This window comes from Hylobates moloch, unplaced genomic scaffold (assembly GCF_009828535.3).
Source record: "Hylobates moloch isolate HMO894 unplaced genomic scaffold, HMol_V3 SCAFFOLD_40, whole genome shotgun sequence".
Lineage (NCBI taxonomy): Eukaryota > Metazoa > Chordata > Mammalia > Primates > Hylobatidae > Hylobates > Hylobates moloch.
The window spans coordinates 1,855,184-1,861,183 of record NW_026652315.1 but is presented as its reverse complement, the minus strand read 5'-3'; the positions used below and the strand labels follow the sequence as shown (position 1 = coordinate 1,861,183).

The window sequence follows — 6,000 nt, the reverse complement described above, 5'->3', positions numbered from 1 at the left end:
GTCCAAAAAAAAAAAAAAAAATCTATATCTATCTATCTATCTATCTATCTATCTATCTATCTATATATAAAATTTTGTAGAGATCATATCTTGCTATATTGCCTAGGCTGGTCTTTAACTCCTAGGGCTCAAGCAGTCCTCAGGCCTTGGCCGCAAAACTGCTGGGATTACAGGCTGGAGCCACCATACACAGACTGAATTTTTAAAATTCTTAGTAGGGAGACCTTTTAATTGGATGTTGACTATAGGAACGAGAAGGAAAGCGGGTGACTGAACAGCCCTATTAGGAGAGAAACACAGATGAATCAACATGAAGAATGTCTGGGATAGGAGCCTAACATGCCCAGAGCTGCCCTTTTGTGTCTCTTGGGAGGGGCTGTGTTCTGGATGAAGGCGGTTAACAGGAGGCCAGACTACTGTGAATATCGGGGTAGTGAAGTTGCGAAATACCAGTTCTACAGTATGGAGTCAGTTAGGTCAAAGGTTTTGTACGTCAAACAATGAAGCTATCTTACATTTCTGTCTGCATTTGGAAACCAGAAGGTCAGTGAAATATTTGGTTAGAAAACCAGGAACAGGAAAACATCTCTTGTTACACATAAAATCTGTATCCAAGCACTATGTATCATTCTACACCATCCATTAGAACCAGTGGAGAGGAAGGCCCTGAAAGGTTTCTATTGAGGGTTGATAAAATGGAAGAGTTTAGTACCCATTATTGCTACTTCAAGATGAATACAATGTGTCATTGACATTTTCTTTTTTTTTTTTTTTTCTTTTTTTGAGACAGAGTCTTGGTCTGCCACCCAGGCTAGAATGCAGTGGCACAGTCTTGGCTCACTGCAACCCCTGTATCCCAGGTTCAAGCAATTCTCATGCCTCAGCCTCCCTAGTAGCAGGGATTACAGGCATGTGCCACCACGCCCGGCTAATTTTTGTATTTTTAATAGAGATGAGGTCTCGCCATGTTGGACAGGCTGGTCTTGAACTTCCGCCTCGGCCTCCGAAAATGCTGGGATTACAGGCATGAGCCGCAGCGCCCAGCCTGATGTTTTATTTATAGGGTGCACTCTTTATTGTTTAAATGTCTATTTTTCGATGTTGATAGACCTTTGTAGGTAGTTTCACCCCGTCTTTGGTTCTCTTGCACTGTTTGCCCCATATCATTCTAAATTTTTACCCAAATGGGTTTTCAAGGACCTCGCTCCTCCTGCCTTTGGGAAGTGGTTACAGGTTAGCAAGGGTTGAAACTCCCCTACTGTTTTTCCCAGCTTAGCAGGGTGGGTGGACACCAGCCCCAACACTCCTGAGAGCCCGTAGAGACGGTCCTGGCTCAGCACTGAGGGCATCTTGCAGGCAGGGTTGGCTGAGTGTTTTGTGGAGCGAGCTTAAGAGGAGATGTTCTAAAACCAGAGAGGAAACATTTTTCTCTGTTCTCTACAATTCAGCAGATGATATCCCTTCATGGATTTATAATAAACACAGTCCTCTCATTGACCAAGGTTGAAAAACTCAGAAAGTTTGCTCGGCACAGATCTGGGAGTCAGGAATGCACTATGTGCTGAGGAAGACATTTCAACTCCTCTTTCAAGCAAAAAAAGAAAAAAAGTCAATACTGATCTAGTTTATATAGCTATCATAAAAAAATCGTATTAATGAAAATAGAAATTCAATTGTAACTAGAGACACCTACCAAATTCCTAAGCAATCTATTCATTTTCGTTTTTTTTTTTTTTTTTAGACTTGAACACTTTTACTTGCTTTGCCTCACAATGCAATTGTCAATATAGGGCCACTTTAGTTACACCTAGTACCTGACTCTACAAAGACCACAGAGCTTACTTCCTTTAGAAGGATTTTGTTTGATTAATTTACACTCTTAGCTGACATTTCTCAGTTGAGTAGGAGGAAAAAAAGGAGCTTCATTGAACCATATTAGCCACATCATGGACGGGGAAATGTATGGAGTATGTTTAAGTGATTTGCCTTGTTGAGGAAAGATACATCTAAGCTTAGATTTTACTTTGTCCTATAAGAACTCTATCAGTGAGATTTTTTTTTTCTTTTTTGAGATGGAGTCTCACTCTGTTGCCCAGGCTGGAGTGCAGTGGCATGATCCCGGCTCACTGCAACCTCCACCTCCCGGGTTCAAGCGATTCTCCTGCCTCAGCGTCCCGAGTAGCTGGGATTACAGGAGCAAACCACCACGCTCGGCTAATTTTTTGTACTTTAGAGACGGTGTTTCTCCATGTTGGCCAGGCTGGTCTCGAACTCTTGACCTCAAGTAATTTTCCTGCCTTGGCTGCCCAAAGTGCTGGGATTACAGGCGTGAGCCACTGCACCCAGCCGAGCGAAATATTTTTGACTATAGTAGTTTGAGTGTTCTTTTAAGTTTCGTAATGTAGGCTAAAGCTCTATTTTCTGCCAAATGCAAAATTGGAGAACAGAATAAAACCATGTGCTTTATATTATACGAATTATATCTGATGAATGTTCATGTTGAGGAAAATCACAGTCAAGCTCAGCAGTTGTAGATATGGATAACAACTCCATTCCTGAGCAGAGTGGGTTTCATCATAATTGCCTGCGTTATGTTTTGTTTTCATACGTGTAGTAAACTTAGGAAACTTAAAAATTATTCAGTAGAAATTTAGAGTGTGGAGCCCTGGTTTGAGTCCTGGCTCTTGTCATCTTAATCAGTTCCCTCCATTTTTACATCTGTAAAATGGAAATATTCGTAATAATAAAACACCTCCATAAGAATCAAATGAAATAAAGTAGAAGTGCTTTGTAAAAGATAAACAATTCAATAACTGTACAATTCAGTAACTGCAAGGAGGTATTATATAAGCATAGATTTGTTTTAAAACTAGGGGTTGTCAACCCAAATCTCCATCAGTGATAGACAGGATAAAGAAAACGTGGCACATATACACCATGGAATACTATGCAGCCATGAAAAAGGATGAGTTCATGTCCTTTGCAGGGACATGGATGAAGCTGGAAACCATCATTCTAAGCATACTAACATAGGAACAGAAAACCAAACACCGCATGTTCTCACTGATAAGTGGGAGTTGAACAATGAGAACACATGGACACAGGGAGGGGAACATCACACACTGGGGCCTGTCAGGAGATGGGGGGCTAGGGGAGGGGTAGGAGAAATCTCTAATGTAGATGACGGGTTGATGGGTGCAGCAAACCACCATGGCACATGTATACCTATGTAACAAACCTGCACGTTCTGCAAATGTATCCCAGAACTTAAAGTATAATTAAAAAAAAAAAAAAACAAAAAAACCAGGGGTGTACTGTGTGAGTCACTGGAGGTATCAGAGAATTCTCAGATGATCCAACACATGTCCAAAATTCAAGTACTATTAAAAACACATAATTTTAAAAGATACTTATGAAAGTCTGACTGCTAGATTTAAAGGGACATAAATAAACCTTATTTACCTTATTTATTTATGTCCCTTTGAATCTAGGGTTTTTTCTTTTCTTTTTTTTGAGACAGGGTTTCACTCCCATCACCCAGGCTGGAGTGCAGTGGCATGATCTCGGCTCACTGCAACCTCCATCTCCTGGGCTCAAGCAATTCTCCCTCAGCTTCTGAGTAGCTGGGACTACAGGGGCACGCCATCGCACCCAGCTAATTTTTGTATTTTTTTTAGATACGACGTTTTGGCATGTTGTTCAGGGTGGTCTCAAACTCCTAGCCTCAAGTGATCTGCCCGCCTCAGCCTCCCAAAGTGTTGGGATTACAGGCCTGAGCTACTGCACCTGGCCTAGTTTTTTTTTAATCCCAGAAAAAGTTTCAAGATTTTTTTTTTCTTTTCTTTCTTTCTTTTTTTTTTTTTTTTTTTTGCTTTTCTGTTAATATTTTGGGTATAGTGGGAGAGGGGGTAGCACACTTGAGTTACTGCAGGACTTGTTTTTTTGTGTGACCAGAGAGAGCCCACAGCACACAGCCGGGTTCTCATTGGAAAGGCATCAGAACGAGTGTGTGCAGACAGCACTGCTTATAGTCCGTGACACTCACTCCTCCACATGAATCAGGGCCACACATGGCTTCAGATGATACAGGTTCTTTCCTGACATCTCAGGGGGAGTTATTTGAATGCATCCGTGTCTGTCCCACCACCTCCCAAAATGCCGGCCTAAGTTAATTGGTAAATAAATGCTCAGGCTGCTTAGCAGTGGCCTATCTCTGAGGCATGAGGTCTAATATAGTTTAAATGTAAGTCCATCGTGGCCTCCAAGTAGCTAGGAAAACAGGTGGGGGACTTCAAAGAGATCTGAGAGCAAGCCTGGCCAGGTCTCTTCTTCTTTTCCAGCCCTGGCTTATGTGTGGGACAGTGGTGAAAAGCAGCCCTTGAGGTAGAACCAAGTGGGTTTTTTTTTATTATTCATATTCAGCACAGATTTATTGATGCAAAAAACATGCTTTCCTGATGTGGCCACAGAATCATCACTTGCTTCTTTCAAAATCCCTCAAATCTTGCATTCTGTGGTATTTGGCAGATTACATCTCATACTGTAGCAGCCTGTGCTTGCCAGCTGAAGTGTCTGAAAGTAGTTTGGAGTCGTTTTTACACTCTTTGATGCTAGTCCACCTTTTACTACATACCAAGGATAGTACATATATCCACCAAGTGGTGCCAAATCTTGTTCTTTATTCTTCTTAAATTTGAACATCAAAATTGCACTTTAATAATAAAAATACAAAGCCATGAGCTATGCAAGTAATGAATAAAGATTATTCTGAGTAGGCTTAGGTGCCACAGAATGCCCTTGTTTTTCTCTTTCATGGTTTGACCCGTTGTGGTGTGAACATTCTCTTTGAGACAATCTTTGTGTTAAATCTTTACACTAATAAATGTGTTAGAACTTCCTCAGGGATATTCTTAGCAAGGAGGAGTCGGATGTGTTTTTTGCAAATAAGCTTCCTTTGTCTGCTTGGCAGTTCTCTGTGAGGTTTCTGAAAGTGTGACCTGTACGTGAGACGTATAAGTGGACAGAGCAAAATGAGGGAGACATATATGCCAATCTGAGAAGTAAATCATTCTTGTAGTCAATGTGGAAAAGTTGGCAAATTTCTCTGAGATTTCCTTCTGTTTTTGACCCTGCCAGGCTGAACCCAAACACCCGGCATTGTGATTGGAAGGGGCTGCAAAAGAAAGCCCTTGCCAAGTGATCTCTGTATAATCATCTTTCAGAGACTTAATAAGCTTTGGAGAATATTTGGATGAAGTTGGCAGTTTTATTGATACCATCTGATTCTACATTGGTCCTATAGCAGTTTCTGCCACTTTGTCACCAGTGGGGGGAATATGCTGTTACCACAATGGAAAAGGAGGACATTTGGTAGCATTCTTCTGTGTTTATGTCAGGAGTCGTCGAAAATGGTCATTTTTATTTTTAAGAAAAAAAAGTGTGGGTACAAATTAGCTGTGTATATTTATGGGGTACATGCAATATTTTGATACAGTCCTACAGTGCATAATAATCACATCAGGATAAATGGGTATCCATCACCTTCAGCCTTTATCATTTCTTTGGGTTACGAACATTCCAATTATACTTTTAGTTATTTTTACTTATTTATTTATTTTGAGACAGGGTCTCATTCGGTTGCCCAGGCTGGAGTGCAGTGATGCAATAATCATGGTTCACTGCAGCCTCGACCTCCTGGGCTCAGGTGACCGTCCTGCTTCAGCTTCCTGAGTCGCTGGAACTACAGGCGTGTGCCACCATGCCAGGCTAATTTTTAAATTTTTTGTACAGATGGAGTGTCACTATGTTGCCCAGCCTGGTCTCAAGCGATCCTTCCACTTTGGTCTCCCAAAGCATTGCTATTACGGGTGTGAGTCATTGTGCCCCACTGACAAGAGGTTCTTCATATTTCTTTTATATCCACTGCCACAAAACTGAGTGCAATTGGTCTATTCAGTCAGGAAGTCGCTTACCTTTCATGTGCTTCCCTATTACCTGGGC

The 6,000-nt window shown here is 41.4% G+C and overlaps 1 protein-coding gene across 1 annotated transcript in view; it reads left to right on the top strand.

Annotated features, from left to right (window-relative positions):
- Positions 1-6,000, top strand: part of LOC116463534 (unconventional myosin-Ie) — a 235,729-nt gene that overhangs the window by 32,359 nt on the left and 197,370 nt on the right. The gene's annotated exons all lie outside the window — the stretch shown is intronic.